The sequence below is a fragment of the Lutra lutra genome, chromosome 1 (assembly GCF_902655055.1).
Source record: "Lutra lutra chromosome 1, mLutLut1.2, whole genome shotgun sequence".
NCBI lineage: Eukaryota > Metazoa > Chordata > Mammalia > Carnivora > Mustelidae > Lutra > Lutra lutra.
This window is the reverse complement of record NC_062278.1, coordinates 43,693,857-43,714,830: the sequence shown is the minus strand read 5'-3', so window position 1 is coordinate 43,714,830 and position 20,974 is coordinate 43,693,857. Positions and strand designations below refer to the sequence as shown.

General features: G+C 36.5%; 1 long non-coding RNA gene and 2 other non-coding genes across 3 annotated transcripts in view; 2 read left to right on the top strand and 1 right to left on the bottom strand.

Moving 5' to 3' along the window:
* The window catches only part of LOC125095922 (uncharacterized), a 55,884-nt gene extending 45,628 nt beyond the window's left edge, over positions 1-10,256 (bottom strand). The window contains exon 1 of the long non-coding RNA XR_007126005.1: positions 10,102-10,256. This is a non-coding gene — a long non-coding RNA (uncharacterized LOC125095922). The remainder of the gene's footprint in view (positions 1-10,101) is intronic.
* On the top strand, positions 2,476-2,540 carry LOC125090139 (small nucleolar RNA U2-19). The gene has a single exon (XR_007124213.1). It is a non-coding gene; the product is annotated as a small nucleolar RNA U2-19 (small nucleolar RNA).
* Positions 2,733-2,802, top strand: LOC125090130 (small nucleolar RNA U2-30). Its single transcript, XR_007124209.1, has one exon. It is a non-coding gene; the product is annotated as a small nucleolar RNA U2-30 (small nucleolar RNA).
* Positions 10,257-20,974: the final 10,718 nt, after the last annotated feature.

Sequence of the window (20,974 nt, the reverse complement as noted above, 5' to 3'; positions counted from 1 at the left end):
CAGTGTAAATAACATCAGATCAGAGAGTTTCGTTCACATTCAAGTTACAGCTGGCTTTCTTTGAGATCATGGCAGTAAATGACCAAAAATCCTCAGTAGGCACAAAAAAACTATATAAAACTTCTTGGAATTGATGATGGTCAATTTGTTAAAACTGGTGGTAGATTCCCCTAAAGGACACAATAATTTCTGAATGAAATTAAAAAACAAACAAAAAACTTGCTTGAACTGCTAAGCCTACTATATACAAACTGACCCATCTTACCACTCTAAAGTTCCTGAAAAATAAGGTTTTTTGTTTGTTTGTTTTTAATATGGAGAATTCCTGAAGTTATTTGATGGCTTAGAAAATTATTTATTCATTCAATAAATACTGACTGAGCAGTTTTCTAGGTGCCATGAGGCAGAAATAAGCAAATATATAATATGATGTCAGTGCTATGGAAAAAATAAAGAAAGCAGGGTCAAGAAGAAAAAAGACAGCTTGGAAATAAAAAATAATAAAGGATGATATTTTTGGTAGAGTGGTCAGAGAATGTCTACAGTGATGAAGAACTGAAAACACTGAATGTCCAAGAAATTATTACAGTCCAGTTTGGCCTTGCATAGCACATATGTGTAAGTTAGATTTAAGGATGACAATAATGTTGGGGTTAGGACTTGGCAGACTTGAATACCAAGTTAAGTTGTTTAGCCTTTAGACAATGAGGAACAAATGAAGTGAAGTTACGTAATCAGTGTTGTACTCCTATTTTTTTGCCAAAGAATTTGACAATATACATTAAAGTTTTATAAATTCAATGTCTTTAAATCTCAAGGAGAAAGCAAGTTAATTTTCTTTACAGCCATATTTCTATTAATTACCCTAAAGGAAAATGTATATATTTTAGTCAATTCTCAATTATCTGTACAACATGGGAGCACTGCCAAGGATAGCTCAAAATTTGTGTGAAAGCCACACTGTCAGATTGGGACCATGATCTAATTTCCTGAAGCAAGAAAAATTGTATGAGGAGCAGTTTCATAAGGCTGTTCTGGACAGCAAGCAAATAGAGAAGCCTGACACTGTAAGGAGTTATCTTGCTTCCACGTGAATGCTTGTTTGGTTTCTATACAATAAGCTTGTTGGGGAGGAAGTTTTCTCTATCCTTCAAAGTTCTTCTGGTTGGTCTAAGAGTTAGATTGACATAAAACAGGTTAATAGGAGAAAATCAATTTGATTGATTTATTTATTTTAAAGATTTTATTTATTTATTTGAGAGAGAGAGCACAAGCCAGGGGAGAGGGAGAAGCAGGATCCCCACTGAGCCAGGGGCCTCACATGGGGCTCAATCCCAGGACCCTGGGATGATAACCTGAGCTGAAAGCAGATGCTTAACCAACTGAGCCACCCAGATGTCCCTGAGAAAAATCAATTTTAATTTTGGATGTATAGAAATCCCATATATGAAAGTTTCAAAGATAGAAAAGTAAAATGAGTTCTAAACACCATCCTGAACTAAGGATAAGAGGGTAGAGGCATGGGAATTCAAAAGGAAGGAAAGACATTCATAAGAGATGAAAAAGAGTAATGCTTGATGGATAAATGTTTGCTGGGCCATACAGAAACAATGAGAAATGCAGAGAAATTTTAACAGACTCTATGTTAAATTTCTGCTTTCTACCACTTCTAGTTTGTATTAAGATGGAGTTATCTATGGTGATAGCTCTATTTCTGGAGCAGGGCCTCTATCTAAATTCCTTTTAGGCAGTTAGGGGAAAAGTCAAAGTTTCTTCCCAAGTTTTAGGGCTTTGATTGTTTTGAGCTCAGATAATCTGTGTGGGGAAGTGGCACATCTTTGGGGCAATTCATTCTGAACTCCTACCAGCTAAAAGCTTTGATCCTCTGTCTCTTCACAAGTATCTCAGTCAACTGGGGTAAATCCAGAAAAAGGTGATACAAAACACATTGAACATTTTCAATAGAAAAATTAACATGGAACACATTGTATAATTAACAATGCAAAACACTGATATCATACTACGTAGTATCAGCAAATATCCACACTTCAATACTTTGATTATTCTTGAAGATAATAAAGAAATAGTTATTTTAAATTATGAAGGCATTAGCTTTTCCTCTGTATTTTATTACTGATTCATTTGTTTGTTCATCAAACATTCACTGGAGTACCAGATATACAAAAGGCATTGCTATGAACTATGAATGAGGAGCAATGTCCACAAGTACTTCCACTCTCCCAACAGGAATCTGTTATAAGTCAATGTAGCCTTATAATTTTAAAATAAGAGTTTTACATTCAGATAGTTATACAATCTAAATTTCTCTAGCATTGTCTTATTTGTTGAGGCTCTAGACTCGTAAGTTTTCCATTTATAAGCTATGTGATCTTGGATATAATCTCTCTCTGGGAATCATCTTCTCATCTGTGCAATAAAAATAAGTGCCCTCTGAGATCTGCTCTTACTGAAGTGGATTAATGATGGAAAATAGCCAAATCTGAGCATCAGAAGACCTTCCAGTCTCAATAGTTCTGAGAAGCAAAAGTAATTCAGAACAATAAAGGCTTATGTCTGGAGGGTGTGTGTGTGTGTGTGTGTGTGTGTGTGCGTGTGCGTGTGTGCGCACGCGCACAAATCCGCAAGGGGCAGTGTATAAGTTATGACTTGATGAATGAGCTTGGGGTGAGGGTGGAGAGGGTATGTGTGTATATGAAAGACTAATCAGTTCTGAGCAATGATGGAAAGGTTTTACTACTGACATTTACAACTATGAAGGTTTCTACACTTGTTCCGAGCTCAAGAAAAAAAATATATAAGTGTACGTATTCCATTACGTTGCTAAGAAAACTGAGATTAGGCTTATGAAATATTTAGAGAGACTAGCATTCAGCAATAACTCAGTAAATGTTAGTTATAACTACTATTTGTAATTTTGATCATTAGAATAAAGAAGTCATGTGTTTATTAAAAGTATTATTACTAGAAACTCAGAATAAAGTTTAAATATTTGAATTGTTCTGAAAAACAGAGATTCAATATGTATGTGTCTTACAGCAAGAAGGAAAAAGATGACATAGAACCATGTTACAAGTTACAATATAATATCATGTATTCATAGTTTCAAGATACAAAAAGGAGTGGTTACTAAACTGATGGGAACCAGAGGGACTTGAAATGCCTAATTACCCCCTCTTTGGGATTAGCATAAAGTCACTTTTCCTGATCATTAGAGGGTACAGGTTCATCCATAAGCATGGATCAGATGAATAATGAATAGATCTTGAGATGACAGACACCTTGAGAAATAAGATTATTCAGATGTTCAGGCCAGGCTCCTGAGGCAAAAAAGTCATTTTATAAAGTCATCATAGTTGTGCTAGCAATCAAAGCTCACACCTGGTTTTTAATTTTTTTTCTCCTTTAGTAGTTGCCATCAGTTATTGGAGGTGTTTTTTTCCCCTGTGTATTTGATATCCATGGGGCAAACGTTTTCATTCTGCTCAGTGAACTGTGCTAAAACACCTTTCTGAAACCTTTCATTATTACCTTTAAAGGGAAGTAAGCCTTTAAAGCCTCTGTAAAGAGAACCTATGTGGGGGAAAAAAATAATTCTCATCCTTCCACCCCCACATGACCATTATAGGCCCCCAGCTAAGTATATACTATCATCTCATAGTTAACAAAGACAGTGCCTTATGCTTGCCTTTTTCTCACTTCCATAACGATGCTGGTTCTGGAATTTTCTAATACGCTGAAGGCATTTTAACTCTATTACTTAATTGTGAAGAAATACTGACCTTGGGGCACCTGGGTGGCTCAGTCAATTAAGCACCTGCCTTCGGCTCAGGTCCTGATCTCAAGGGACTGGGATGGAGTCCTGCATTGAGCTCCCTGCCTGGTGTGGGGGTGGGGTCTACTTCTCCCTCTCCCTCTGCTACTTCCTCAGCTTGTGCTCACTCTCTCTGTCAAATAAATTAATTAAATCTTATAAAAATAAAAACAAATACTGACCTTAAGGTGTTGTGGTGTTTGTTTTTGTTTTTGTTTTTCTATTGTCTTACTTGTATTAAAAAGAGCTTAAATAGAGAATATATGGCACTGTAGTTAGAGGGGTAGAATATATTGCTTCTAAGGAACTGCCTCAGTTTAACTGTCTTTTCCAGCCTCACATTCTTTCAGATCATTAGGCAAAATAGATTTTCTATGCCAGACATTCCTGATGTTACATATACTTCCTTTCTTCTGAAACTGCCTGGGACTTTATCCTGACATTTTTAACAGATAAATGAGGAAAAACCCAAGTGTACTTTCCAATGCCTGCCTGGAGAGTATATTCTGTGCTCATTCTAGAATTATCACATGTTATGATGCGAGGTTAGACAACACTCCCCTAAATATAGATGGCAAACGGTAATCTGTTTTAGTGGTTGGGAGTAAATTATTTAGATTTAGATATGAACCCCCGTCCCAGAATTTTGGCTAACCAAACTTTAAAAAGGTGGCCCCCTTCCCTGATTTCATTTACCTATCTATAAAATAGGGATAAAAATATCTCAGAAAATTACTGAGGATAAATGTGGTAATTTATTTTAACATGTGCTAACTTTTGTGATATCTGATATTTAATAAGCATTCATTACTTTTGTGGCTATTATTCTACAGCTTCCTTCACTTTTTTCATGTTCCATTTGTAAATACAGACTTTCAAGTCAGCCAAATTCAGTTTCAAAGAATATTATGTATAAGATGTTTGCAATGGAATTCACCTTTCCAAATTGGTTTATTCATCTATTTTCCCAAAGATGTTTTGAGTATTAAATAATGACCATAAAGTACCTAACATATATCCTAGAACTTAGTACTCTGCAAGTGGCAGATATAAGTGGCAGTTTCCCCATTTCCATTAATTTATATCCCAACTAATATAAAAATGCAGTCAACATATGATAATCATAAATCTGAATAATACTGTTGATGTCCATTCTTTACCTTTCATTACCTGCCTACACTGGAAGGCCAGTTGGAAACATGATGGCATTGGTGTTGGCAAATAAGATATTGGCACAAGTATCCTGGGAAGCCTTTTTGGAAGGTTTTGCTTTTCCTCATAAAAGGGATAGAGGAGGCTGATTCCATTCCTTTCCCACTTTTTCATGCTTTAACTGTGTCCATGATTTCTGGACCTTCAGTAACCATCTTGAGACCAAGAAAGAAAGGCTAATATAATTTCAGAGGTAGCAACCCTGGCATTATTACAGAGATAAACCAATGCCAAGAACTGCCTATTTAGCATTTTTTGTTAACCAAGATAGTAACTGTACAGTTTGGAGAGGTGGAAAGTTGGTTGGGTTTTCTTCCACTTTTAATGTGTTATATCCTCATAGAGATACTAAACCTCCTCTTGTCTACAAGTTGGCCCCAAGAAACCAAAAGAAAAGAAAAGAAAATATAAAACTTTTACCCCTTCTAGCAATTTGAATCTTAATTTTATTTTACTATGTATGCTCCTGGCCAGATTCTTCCTTATCCTTTATTCTAACATTTCTGAGAATTAGAATACAAAGTGATGCACATAGGTGATCATTTATTTAGTTATCCTTTTTAACTCTTACACTTCCTGAATTTTCTTGTTTTTACACTTTAGAAAGAGGGAAAACTAGATACATACTACAAAGATGTAATGAATTTTAGAGTGATTCTTCGAGGTAGGTTCTATTATTATCATTCCCATTTTACAGATGAGAAAACTGAGAAATTGAGAGGCCTAAATTCCCTTAATTTGTAAGAGATATATCCAGGCAACATTATACTATTTATGCCTCATGTTCTTCATCAATAAAATATGATGGTTTTACGGGTTGACTTCTAAATTTGCTTTCGCATATTTGCTACTTCTTTCAGAATATTAACTACCAAATTTCTCCAAGTCCTATTGTCCTCACCACCGCAATTAGAGAGACGCACCATCAATAGGGAGATACTTTGGTACAGACGATAAATTTAAACATGGCTTCTCTTAGCCACTTGTACGATGTTTATGGGCCTGGGGAATTTACCTAATCTCTCTAAGCCTGGTTCCCTCATATGTGAACTTGAATGTGGTATCACATAGCGATTTGATCTGAGACTTCAATGAGATCATCCATATAAAGTACAGGGCTCGGTACATAATGCTCTACAAATATTAGTCATCATTTTTATTGTTATTGCTATCATGTTAACCTCTGAAAACTTGATTTTAAGCAAGCTGGTGAGGATTTTCCTGTGAATTAAAATCTATTGTCATAAGAAAACCATCACTGACATATTTGATACATTTCATTAATCTTATCCATAATATCACATTATAAAGTGTTTAATTTGATACATGTTCTATTCTTGGGAATCCTGAGAAATAAACTTAAAAATTCACTTTCATTTCACTAGGCCTATAGCAAAAGAAAAAAAAAATCTACTGATGAGACTAACAAAACCAAAGCAACTTTCCTTTAATTTCCTATACCAGTCAATAACTAGATATGGGATCGGGTGGTAAAGCAGGACAGCTTCATGTCAAACATTACACTAAAAACTGGATTCCATCCAATTATCAATCCTAATAACGTACATCTCATGCTTCTTAAGGAACTGGCTAAAACAATGACTGGGTTACTAAATATGATTTATGGGTTTTTAAAGGACATCATGCCTCTGATACCAATAACTCATCATCTTTTTTTTTTAGAAAGGGAAAGGACAATTCTAAAAGTAATAAGCCAATCACTTTGATCAGTTGACCAATGGATTTCCAACCATGCTCTTGAGAGCCAATCAAAGGAAAATCTTCTCAACCTTTTCCACACGCTTTTATCTCTATCCTTCTTTTAACTTCATTTGAAGTATGCATACATATGGAATTTATATAAATATAAATATCTATGCACACACACAATAAAAATTTTACAAATTGGATTTTGTTTTGAAGAAAGGTCTTAAGGGTTAAGAAGCCAATGACAAAAAAAAATTTTTAATTACTATTAAAAGACACAGAAAGAAATCACCAAATTGCTTAAAATAAATAAAAAATACATATTATTGATTTCAAAGGCTTTAGATTCACAACCTTATGTGAAAGAGAGTAAGTACTACCAGGATGTTGGGATATTGGAAGTGAGGTTTATTCTTTGACCTTTAATTCTGCCATTCAGTGTATTAATGCTTAGCTGTTACTGATATCAACAAAGCCCAAAGTTGGGATTTATTTAGTTAAGGAAAGTGAATGAACAAGCATCGCAACCATGATCTCCAGACTACAAGAGTGACTACTAGTAACCCTTCAACTAAGGCATTTAAAAAAAAAAAAAAAAAAGTCTTGTCAAGTTCCTGGCTCTAACAGGTATGGTTAGAGGAATACCTCTAAGTTTTTGGTATTAAATGAATTCAATATTGCTATCTCTCTGGGCTTTTTAATTCCTTCTTTTGCAGTATACCAGGTAAATTCCAGCTTTAACACTTTTTTGATGATAGACCACAGATGTCTCTAGCCTATAGATAGCCAACCTAATTGATTAAAATCACTCCTAGGTGCTTAAAACAGCACGTGAAATTCTGTAACTTTTGTGGGCATATGCATATTAGTCATTTTTGTCCGACCAAATAACATCCATCCATTCCACACTTATACATGCTTCTGATTTCTGCCAATACAAACTGATGGGGTCCTACAACCCTTTGGGTATATAAGCTATACCATTCAGAGTAGGCTTTGTATGTCTCCATTAAGTCCATGTTGTGATCTTACTCCTATGGGTAGAGAAGCCATGAAGGATAGTGCTGGTGGGTAGCTAGAATTGGCACTTCTTTGTGAGACACTGCACCCAGTAGCAGTCATTAAAAGTTTCATTTCAAGGGGAATCTCTCCCTCAGATGGGAGAGGGAGGTAAGATCACTTTATCCCATGGGATTAAGTCTTGAACTGGCACTACAACTCTATAGACTTTTAATCAGACCCTGGGGTTGGTCTTCAGCCAAATCTGCCCAATGACTACAGGAAATAAGGGAACTCCTTCAAAGATGCCCTTGAAGATTTCTGGTTTTTTCTTTTTCTTTTTTTTTTTTAAGGTTTTATTTATTTATGTGACACATGGAGGGAGAGCACAGCAGGCAGAGGGAGAGGGAGAAGCAGCCAGAGGGAGAAAAGGCTCCCCACTGAGCAAGGAGCCCTATGGGGAATTCGATCCCAGTACCCTGGGATCGTGATGTGAGCTGATGGCAGATCCTTAAGTGATTGAAGCACCCCAAAGATTTCTGATTTCTATCTTGCACTCTGGGTTATATTTTTATGACTTTGAATTTGTTCCTTTGACCCTGTATGATATCTAGGAGCTTCCAAAACAGCCAATCCAATCCATGATCTTTACAGTCACTACTGTTACCATAAAACCAAGGACTGCAGCACTTGATTCCACTTCCTTGCTTTCTACATTCACTTAAGCCTGTGCCATATGGGTGGAATTTTAAATAATCATAAAGACACTGTAAGCCATGGACTATTAGTGTCCTATTCCTCTCCACCAAAAGATTATCTGTTTCTCAAATGTATGGAGCTACGCAATCGATTTTTCAGGCCGCCCCTACTACCAGATATTTAATCAGTCATATTCCTAACAAAAAAGAGATGGCACATCCAATCTGGCTAATTTGTAAAATGTTTAATAAAGGACCACTACAAAGGGGTGGGCAAGAAGCAAGAAAATAAATGAGAGAAGATATAGTTCCTCCAGAGCTAACAACTAGTGGAAAACCATTACCACCTCTGGGCCTGAAGGTGCAAGGGAGTGAGCAGTTATGAAAATGTGCAATAACTAGCTATCCATCTGAAAGGAACTGGGGTAACCGACTGCAGGAAGTTAAGGGTCTAAGTGCCCTGACCTCACTCTGGTCCCACTCAGATATCTGAATCTGAAGAAGTAAATGAAAATTATCCATCCAACATAATCATAATGGGGAAGACATTTCAACTGGGATCTTGTAGCCAAAAATTAGAGGAGTTTGGATTTCATTCTAACTCTAATGCAAAGCCACTTAAGATTTTTAAGTTGAGAAATAGCATGAAATGCAATTGATGATTTAAAAATAATCCTCTGGCCATTCTGTAAAAACAGAACTGGAGAGGGTCAAGAGAAAAAATGGGATGATGAATTTGGAAGTTATTACAGTGGATTAGGCAAGAAATGATTGTATTTTTGCTTGTATTAGAAAGGTGGCAGTAGAGATGGATATAAAGGAGTGGCATGAAGCACAATTTGAAAGGGGAATGCACATGATTTAGTGGTAAATATAATATGGAGAATGAGGAAGAAGATGTCAAATATAAATCTCAATCTTCCGGACTCCCTAACAAGTTAGAGAGTGGGTGTAATTTACTGAGATCTGTTCAGCATGCGCTAGTTGAAAATTAAGTTTGAGAAAAATCCCTGAAGAGAGAAGGATAAAAAATGCAATGTATAAAAAGTCACACAAGCTGCATAGTTTTCTAGGAACAAAGCACATTTTATTATAGTCTATTTCAGCATTTTGGAATCTAACCACAAATAAAAAAGTCAGCTTTATGGCTGTCTTCTGTCACTGGCAAATGGGAGCTTTCAGGGACGTCTGCTCACCTCTTTGAGATCAATGATATTACTAACTGAAGACAATAAAGTTATTTGTGACAAATAAATAGAATATTGACTTTATTCTATTTTCCTCTGGTAATTTTTTAAAGAAATATTCAGACGATGCTAGGTTCCAGGCCCAACCAATTGAAAGTAACAACAGAATTAATTTATTGTTAACTAACCCATTCTCAATATTTCTAGCATCTGTGTTTATTTGGCTATAGTTTATACATCTTCTACCAGTCAGAATTCTATTAATTCTTTCCAGGATTATGTACTACAAAAAGATTCTAAGGAATGAAGCAGTTTCAGTAAAGTTTCAATATATGCCTTATCCTCTTCCCCAAATTTCTGAACATTTTAACTAACTTTCCTAAGAGAAAACTAGTCATGCTTTCTAATGTGAAAATCTTGAAAGACCAATGTTTTTCTCTTTTTCATATTGATTAAGATAACTTACACTAGATTATCAGAGAATGGCAACTGCTACTTCCAATGATGATGCTTTCTGATGCCCTCCGGTAGATAATTTTGTTAACAGCTTCTGCAGGGCTTTTCACAGAAAACTGTGGCAGCCAAATGGGACAAGTCCTGCTTCAAGTTCTTAGCATCAGTGCCCAGAAAGAATGAACAGAGCTTGTTGTAAGCAGCTCCTACAAACCACTCCGGTTAACTCCAGTTAAAAATACTAATACCTAGAACTCTGTGACACAAATGTCCAGAAAATACATCATTTGATAGGTCCTTTGCTTCCTTGAAGGCTAGAATGCTCTGGAACAGTTTAAGTTCCTATATTTAAAGTCTCAGTATTAAATAATCCATCGTGCCTTATCTGTTAACCCCACCAAAAGCTGCCATGTGAGCAAAGTAACTAAGGGCTGGTCCTTTGGAGTTGATGGTCATGATTTGTCATGTGATCTGAAATCCTGGTTTGACTGGACTAAGAGTGGGTGCTGACCACTAGAGGCTGACAAATAAAGGCATGTTCTGTGGAGTTTTGACTAGTAGACCAAAATCAGACCCTTTCTCAGAGAGTTTGTATGTGAGACATGGGTAGTAATTCAGGCAATAGAGTAATTTACTCACCAGAGTAAATTATTTACCACCAGAGTCAACTATTGTTGGTAAGAACATAGAGGTAAACTTATAGTAGACACTAAGGACAGAAAGTGACTAGTCAAAAACAAGACAGTTTTCTAAAGCTGCTGTTGAGCCTCTAAAATTATGTGGTATACCCAAAGGTAATCTATTTATTCATAAATTCCAGTCCTGAAACTATAGAGGCTGGTTCCAATTCTTTCTTATTTTCCAGTGTCTCTTTCCAATGAACTATCGCCCAAAGTATTGAAAGCATATCTTGATTTCTTAACACATAAACCCCCTAACACAAATTAACACAAATCCTTATTTGATAATTATTTTTTTTAATTTATCAATAAATGATCACTTTCAATGTAGTAAGTGAGCACCCTCTCCTTGGAATAAAATATCCTTAATTTAAATTGTGGCTTTTTTAACTTACCTATGTGACTTTGCCTAAATTATTTAACCTCTCTGATCTTACAGGTTTCTCATCTGTAAATGGAAGATGAGACCAGTGTCATAGTTGTAAAGTTTAAAACGTTGCATGTAAAGTACTTAACAAAAAGTAATTTCTTATTGTAGAATATTACATTTTCAAAAGATGGCTGTCTGTTCTAAAGAAAATATTCACAACTGCTGTGTTTTTAGTTTTGAAGGGGAAAAACACTTTATTGATATTGTAAAGTGAAAACCTAGTGGAAATGAAAAGAAGAGAAGGAAAATCTATGCACAGATGAGGGCAATATAAGTAGTGAAGGAGAATAAGATAGAGTTACATCAAGCTGGTACTTACAACATCCAAATTCATTAGCTGGGAAAGCCCCATGGATTTAGACAAGCTGGAGTCTGGATCGAGAGGCCTAGGTGGAGCATCTTCCCCTCAGGTGAGACATCTAACTGACCATCCCCATAAGGGCCATATTTAAAGGGCAAATGACAGGATCTGAAGTTAAACCTTTGTTTGCCTACATGCAGTTGCAGTGAGCTGCATTTCTATGTTATCATGTATTTACATCTTCAAGGAGGCTGGGTTAAATGTGCTTGCCTCCCCACCCAGATTCCATTTTGGGGGACCAGCCCAACCTGGAGCCAGAGAAGATGAAAGGCAAAATTTATAGTCCCGGTTGCCCAGACCAGAAGGGCCAATTCTGATCTAGAGGCCAGCTAATAATTGATTTATCAGACTCCCAAGGTCACTTATGCACCACAAGTCTCACAAATGACATTCCTCAGACTGCCTGCATACATACAGGTCTGGTGGTCAGTTATGCAGGACAGATCACAGAAACCTCCCCCCATATGATACACTACACACATGCACACACACACAAATATGTTATAGTATGTTATATACTACATATCTACTATATATCTATACTATATATACTATGTGTGTGTGTGTATGTTATAGTATGTTATATGGTATATACCTTACATGCTACACTGTCTTCCTATAGTATGATACTGACACATTTCTATTAGGAGGTAGGCCATTTTACTTCTTGAAATTGGGTAAATCTTTGTAACTGCCTCAACAAAAAGATTGTAGTAGAAGTGACAATGCTTGACTTCTGAATCTAGATCATAAAAGATGGACATGGCTTCTGCCTGGCTCTAACTCTCTCTTGAAATTCTCACCCCTTGAACCTAGTCACCAAGTTGTGAGGAAGCCCAGGACATATGGAGAGGCCATGTGTAGGCATTCCTGAAATGAAAGTCCCAGCTAAGGTCTCATTTGACAGCCATCATTAACCACCAGACCTACATAAGAGTGAAGGAGCCATTAGATCATATCATCTCTCAGGCTTGGAGTCTTCCAGCTGAGACTTCAGATATCCTAGAGCAGAGACAAGTCATCTCCATTGTGCTCTTTCCAAATTCCTGGCCCACAGAATCTATGAGCACAATGAATCATTATTTTACATCACTATATATTAGGGTTATTTATTATAGCATAGTAATCAGAATACTCAATAAATGATAATTATTATATTATAGTATTATGTCAGAACTCCTAAAGTGTGATGCAATAACATTATTATAATTACCACCATTTTCATCATCATCATCACATCATCATTACTATATTGTGAGGGACTTACATATTTTATTTCTCTAAGTATATTGTCAAGAGGAAAGCATGACTCAATTTATTTAAAGATTCCTTTTTTTTTTTTTTTAATTTACTTATTTGACAGAGGGAGAGAGAGCACAAGCAGGGGGAGCAGCAGATGAAGAGGGAGAAGCAAGCACCCCCCTGAGCAGGGAGCCCCATGCGGTACTTGATTCCAGGACTCTGGGATCATGACCTGAGCCAAAGGTAGATGCTTAACGACTGAGCCTCCCAGGCGCCCCTACTTAAAGATTCTTTAAAATTCACTTTCCTGGAGCACATATTCCCTTAAATGGAGAGCACCTATAATGTTTATAACATGTTCTTGCCACTACAGGCCTGAGTCAGGAGAAACTTCTAGAAGCTGTTTGTGTTTGAGAGCTTTATTTTAATTATGCTGAACAATCAAGAGAATTGAAATAGAATGAGCATTTATTTGCAAGTTCCCAAACACAATGTATGTTTAATGTGCCTAACATTTTACACCAAGTATAGGAAGAAAAAAAAATTATCTAGACAAGCTCTTTCAATAGCAAAAAGATGTGTGGTTTTTTTTAATGATAATTGGCAGCAAGACAGTTTGCTCTAGTTTACTTATAGTAAAATTGTAGAATTGTTTTTAAAGAGCAAACCTTTGTTCCTATCAGAAAAATGTATCCAACAGTACTGTTTTGTGGGTACCAAGAAGTGACAGATGCTAGTAATATGGTCAGCTTCCTGGATGAATCTTAGTTGTTCATTGGATTAATGAACTTTTTATGGTTACACCTTCTCCTACCTTCTACCCTTGTCTTTCATTTCTATCTTTGCTGAAACTTATAAAGGTGAAATGTCTTTTAAAATATGTGAAATAGGGGTGTCTGGGTATCTCAGTCATTAAGCATCCGCCTTCAGCTCAGGTCATAATCCCAGGGTCCTCAGATTAAGCCCTACGTCAGACTCTCTGCTCAGCAGGAAGCTTGCTTCTCCCTCCCCCCCATTCCCCTTGCTTGTGTTCCCTCTCTTGCTGTGTCTCTCTCTGTCAGATAAATAAAAATAAAATGTGAAATAGCTCTATTTCACTGAAGGAAACATACCAATGCCAAAAGAGAAGAACAGGAATTAACAGTTGAAGCAGAAATCTTGAATTAGTCAATAGATGTAATTCTGAAAAGTTTAGCATAACTTGGATTTTGGTAAATTATATTTTAGATATTCTATCAGGATTTGATATTGAAAAAACTTATCAAATCTTAGTGTATTTGTTTTGTAAATATAAAAGTTCAAATATTATTTTTATTTATAATAATCAGAGCCTAGAGTAGAAAATGGATAGTATATCTAAATTTAATTACAAATGAATAAAAGTCTTAATGCTAAAGATAAAACTAAAAAACAAAAATTATTATATTTTATTTCAATATGGAAAAATATTTACCCATTTTTGGATATACAAAGAAATTATTTTTAATATTTATAACCATAAAGATATCTTTTAAAAACAGATTGATAGATTTGGTTTTATAAACATTTGATACATATATACATAAAACATAACTCAAATTAATTTTAAAAGTAAAGTTAAAAGGTAAAAAACAATTGCAATATATATAATAAATAATTTCAAGTATATGTATATATGTAAATGCATAGAGACAGAGAGTCAAAACAGAAAAAGAGCTCCTACAATTCAAACACAGTAATAGAAAAAGGTGTCAAGATGTAAAAAGGCAAATGAAAGAGATAAACAAATAGTTTAATCAAATTATGTTTAAACATACATATAACAAAATATAAAAATATCAAAACAAAACCATAATGAGACATATTCTTAATCTACCTAATATTCAGTCATTGAAATAGGGAAATCAATATTCTCATACAATTCATATATTTTATTAGAATTATAAATGGATGCATTTTTAATTTGAAAGGCAATTTTGCAAAATCTACTAAAATTATGTTTTGTATCATTTGACACATCAACTTCACTTGGTGAATTTTATAAAACTGATACATTCCCACCAGTGAGCGAATATATATGTGTAAGATATAAATTTTTTAAATGTTAGTAATAGACAAAGACTGAGGAAAGAACATCTGCCAGAAAAGAATCAGTTAAACAAAGGTATACAAATACAGCGATTAGAAAGAACAAAGTGGATCTATACAAACAGCTATGTTCGAAGAGAATGTATGTTAAAATATAAGTTGTAAAAGCATATTTATAGCATGACTTAGTTTCTTATAAAATAATATTAATAAAAAATAATATATAGAGGGGCACCTGTTGGCTCAGTCAGTTAAGTGCCTGACTCTGATTTCATCTCAGGTCATGATCTAGGGGTTGTGAGATCAAGCCCCAGTGGGGTTCTGCGCCAGGCTGCTTAAGATTCTATCCATCCCTCTCCCTCTATTCCACCACCCCCTGCTTGTGAATTCTCTCTCTCTCTCTAAAAAAAATTAAATAATAATAATAATAATATAGGAAAAAACTAAAGAGTATGCACCAAGCAGGTGATAAAATTTATCTCCAAAGGTAGAATTATGAAAACTTTTACTTTCTCCAATCCATGTCTTATGATGATCAAACTTTTACATGATGAACATGTATTACGTTTCTTAATTAAAATATGTAATAAGTTACAATAAAACAAGATGTAAAAGAGAAGATTGAATTGTACCTGTTTATATGCCACCTACAGAACAAATTGATCTAAAAGTCCAAAGAACTCTTTGGCTCTTTTTGTTTGAGCGAAACTTCTTTTCATTAAGAATTGCAAGAGGAAGACATCAACAAGATGGTGGAATAGCAAGCTCCTCACTTTCCTTTCTCCCATGGAGCTCCCCAAATAAACAGCTATGTACAGATCGATGCTCCCTGAAAGAAATCTATAAATTAGTTGATTGACTCCTACAGATAGGCAACTGAAAAAATACCCATATGAAATGGGTAGGAAGAGTGGAGACACACTTACATCATAAATCCTACCACCAGCCCAGCACCTTACAATCAGTGCCCAATTTCTCCCTGATGAGAAAAGGGTTTGAATCACATATCTAGGGCCCCAACTTTAATGGTGCCACCCAAGAAACTGGCTCCCAAATCACTCAGCTCTGGGAGCCAACAGGGCTCAGCATTTGCAAGCCCCCGGTGCCACAGAAAACAAGAAGGTAATTTTAAAAGGACTTCTCACTGCTCTTTCCCCAGTATCAGCACAGAAGGAGCAGGCAGAAACACCGGGCTCTGTTTCTCTCAGGAAGGAGTTTAACTGTATATTTTCCCAACGGCTATCTGGGTTATGCTTCTCATCGCCCTGCATCTGGGAGCTCCCTGGGCTTCCCTGGGAGCCTGAAACAGTTTTGGGGCACTTTCTATACCTTCTCCCCCTGGCTTGCTCCAGAGAAAGACAAGTCTCCAACTTTTACCTAGAAGAAGGAAGTTTATTCATCTAACACCTCAAGTTTTATGGCTGCCACCTAAGGGACTGGTTCCAAAATCATCTAGCTCTGATTGCTGATGGGCCTCAGCATTCATGAGACCTCCTCAGCCACAGGAAAAAAAAAAAAAAAAAGGTTTTGTGTGTGTGTTTTAATGAACACCTGAGCACTTCCTAGGGCTATCCCCCAGGCTCAGCATAGACAGAACAGCCAAAAAACCTAAGGCTCCCAGTCCCTCACTGGAAGGAGTTTAACTACATACTTTCCCTGCCTGAGGGTCAGGTTTCTAATTGTGCTGCACCAGTAATAAAATCAAGTCTCCAGCTTCTCTGAAAAGTATTGGTCCAGACATCGATTGCCCCAACTTCTATAACTGCCACCTGAGAGATGAGCTCCTAAATTACCTAGCTTTTGGAGCTGATGGAGCTTGGCATTCACAAGTCACCCAGGACCAAAAAGAACAGAGTGACACTTTCATATGGTTGTGCAAGTAGTCCCAGTGGCTATTCCCCTTGGCTGAACACAGAGCAAGTAAGCAAAAATACACAGCTTCCACTTTCTCCATGATAGAGGCCAGACAGCATATCTACCATATCAACTTTCCCAGCTGCAGCCTAAACATTGGCATTTCAACTAGCATGAAACTTGGAGCAATGACAGGGTAAGCAATTAAGGTAAAGCCTCCAGGAGCCTAAATTGACATACAGGCATCCCCTCCCCCAGCCCCACCTTCTGGGCATGGACAAGACTTGGCACTTAATCTCCTGGGGACCACTAAGAACAAAGATAGCAACTTCGAAGGAAGATGGTATAGTAGGAGGACCCTAGGCTCATCATCAGTGTAAATAACCCAGAAAATGACCTGAAGACTGGCATAATAAACATCACAACTATACATAGAGAAAGGCCACATCTAAGAGCATAGGGAGGGAAGAGATTTGATTGGGAAATAAATGGACTCACTTGACTCTTGATGAGAGAGGGATGCCACAGGTATAAAAAAGGGATAGAAGCAGAACCCTCACTGGGGACCTTGCATAAGGATACTGCATGGGGAAGACAAATCCCCATAGCATTTGGTTTTGGAAACCAGAAGGGCCAAATTTTGTGAGTTCTTACAACTGGCAAGACTTAAACCTGAAATTTTAAAAAATCACCAGGCTTAGCTCTGGGAGAGCTGGGAGGGTGAGAGCTGTCCATCCTTAAAGGGACTGCATAACAAAGAGCCCAAAGAGATATAGCATAGAAGCAGCATTTTGAAAGGTACCTGGGACATACAGGAGGGTTATTTATTAATCTCAGAGCTTGTCCTGGAGGTACAGAAATCAATGAGGAACTCCTCTAGGAACAAATGGCAAGTACCATTTCCATCCTTTACCCTCCAGCATAAATACATAGCCACCTGCAGGACTCTCTGCCTAACTTGGACAGCACTACCACCAAGTCTCGCTGCACTTTGTTTCTGCCATTCCACCCCTCCAAGCAGCCCATTTCTGAGTGATGCAGGGCCCCTTCTGGAGAGAAATGATGATGCAAACCTTGCTAGCACCACTGCCATCACATGGCACCAACCCCCAGCACTGTACTTCAGTGAATCTGCCTTCTCCAACACTCTCTTGGCCAGCATTCATACGTGGAAGTACTTTAGGCCTGGCAGTGTGCAAGCAGCCCCTACAGTGGTCAGTATGACTCCACAGTGATTCCTACATCAGAGAGAGCAAAAGATAGACACAAACACACCTGTAAGAGGCCCCAGCAGGCTGGAGGCAAACAAGTGGTCTGACTACAGGCCCTGACCATGAACAAGTTTCTGAGGGGATAACACAGGAAAACACCTGGCAGTTTGATGCTACTGCATCTCTGGCAAACACCTTAAATGACTCACCTCAAGCCCAAGGAATACCCATACTGGCCCACTAACACTACAGAAAGCAAACACTGCCCACATCAAGCAAAGAGAACCACTGCAGATGACTGGACTGAAAGAAAAAGTGGCTCACCCACAATAGCAGGGCACACTCATCACACATAGGAAACACCCCTGAGGCACCAGGTTCTGTAAACAGGGGACATAGAACAGCAGGCACTCTTCATGAGGCCGTTACTTTCAAGTGCAGAGGATGTAGCTGTCTCTCCTAATATACAGAAGTAGACACAGAGAGTCAAAATGATGAAACAGAGGAATATGTCCCAAATGAAAGAACAGGACAAAGTCACAGGAAGATACCTAAGTGAAATGAAGATAAATAATATGTCTGATAGAGAGTTCAAAGTAATGATAATAAAGATATTCAGTGGACATAGTGACATTAGTGAGATCCTTAGCAATGAGATAACAAAGAACCAATCAGAGATGGAGAACACAATAAATGAAATTAAAAATACATTAGATGGAATAAATAGAGACTAGATGAAATAGAATGAATCAGTGACCTGGAGAACAGAGCAGCAGAAAGTAATCAAGCTGAGCAAGGTAGAGAGAAAAAAATATATTCAAAATGAGGATAGACTTAGGTAACTCAGTGACACCATCAAGGATAATAACATTCACATTACAGCATCCCAGAAGGATAGAGAAAAGAAGGCAGGAAATGTATTTGAAGAAATAATAATTGAGAAATTCCTGAATCTGGGAAAGAAAAAAAGAAATACAAATCCAGGAAGTGCAGAAATTCCCTAACAAAATCAACCCAAGTAGGTCCACCCAAAACACACAATAATTGAGACAGCAAAAAAGTAGTGATAAAGAGATATATTTAAAAGCAGCAAGGGAAAAGAAAGCAGTGATAATGCAAGGGAAACCCCATAAGACTATCAGATGATTTTTCAGCACAAACTTTACAGGCCAGAAAGCAGTGGCATGATATATTCAAAATGCTGAAAGAAAAAATATCTGCAGCCAAGAACACTCTATCTAGCAAGACTACCATTCAGAATAGAAGGAAAGATAAAAAGTTTCCTACATAAGCAAAAATTAAAGGAAATGATGATCTCTCAATCAGCCCTACCAAAAAAAAAAAAAAAAAAAAAGTGTTAAAGGGGACTGTAAGTGGAAAGAAAGGCCATAAGTAAGAGTAAGGAAAGTAGAAAGCATAAAAGCAGCAAAAATAAGTACATCAGTATAAATCAGTCAAGGGACTCACAAAATAAAAGGATGTAAAATATGACACTATAGACCTAAAACAGGGGGAATAGAGGAGTAAAGAATGGGTTCAAACTCAAGTGACCATCAACTTAATATAGACTGCTATATATGGAAGACGTTAAATACAAACTGAGTGGTAACTACAAATCAAAAACCAGTAATAGATATGCAAAAAATAAAGAGAAAGGAATTTGAGGATATTGTTAAAGAAAATGAACTAATCATGAAAGAAGAGAGCAGGAGAAGAAATAAATGGAGAAAAACTACAAAGCCAAAAACAACCACAAAATAAGAAACAAAATAGCAATAAATATATACTTACCAGTAACTACTGTGAATGTAAACTAAATGTTCCCATCAAAAGACATAGGGTGACAAAATGGATTAAAAAAAGAAAAGATCCAGCTATATGCTGCCTACACAAGACTCATTTCAGACTTAAAGACATATGTATATTGAAAATGAAAGGATGGAGAAACATTTATGATGCAAATGTTTGTCCAAAGAAAGCCAGGGTGGCAATGCTTATATCAGACAAAACAGACTTTAGAACAAAGACTATAACAAGAGACAAAGGACACTATATAACCATAAAGGGGACAATCCAACAAGAAGATATAACAATTGTAAATATTTATGCATCCAATATAGGAGCAGCCAAATCCTTAAAGCAGCTAAAAACAAACATAAGGGAAATAATAGATAGTAGTACAATAATAGTATGGGACTTTACCACCCCACTTACATCAATGGACAGATCACCCAAGCAGAAAATCGACAAGGAAACAGTGGCTTTGATGATAGATTGGCCTAGATGGATTTAACAGATACATTCAGAACATTCCATCCTAAAACAGCAGAATACACATTCTTTTCAAGAGCACATGAAACATTCTCCAGAATAGACCACATATTAAGCCACAAAACAAGTCTCAACAAATTCAGAAAGATTGAAGTCATTCCATGTGTCTTTTCTGTCCACAACACTTTGAACAAGAAATCAAATGGGAGGCAAAAAGGAGTGATCACAAATACATGGAGGATAAATAACGTGCTATTAAACAATGAATGGGTGAACCAAGAAATCAAAGACAAAATAAAAAAAAATACATGGAGACAAATGAAAACACAACAGTCCAAAATCTTTGGGATGCAACAAAAGCTGCTCTAAGAAGGAAGAAATTTATGGTAATACAGCCTACCTCAGGAAGCAAGAAAAATATCTGGTGAACAACCTAACCTAATACCTAAAGGAGCGAGGAAAGAAAAAAAAAAGAAGAACAAAAAGACTCCAAACCAATAGAAAGAAGGAAATAAATAAAGATTAGAACAAAAATAAATAAAAATGAAATTAAAAACAGCAACATCAAAAAAATAAGAGAACAGATCAATGAAACCAGGAGGTGGTTCTTTGAAAAGATCAACATAATTGATTAATTTTTAGCCAGACTCATGAGAGAGAGAGGACTGGAATAAACAAAATCACAAATGAGAGAGGAAAAATAAAAAGTGATACCACAAGAATACAAAGGACTATAATAGAATATTATAAAAGTTATAGGCCAACAAATC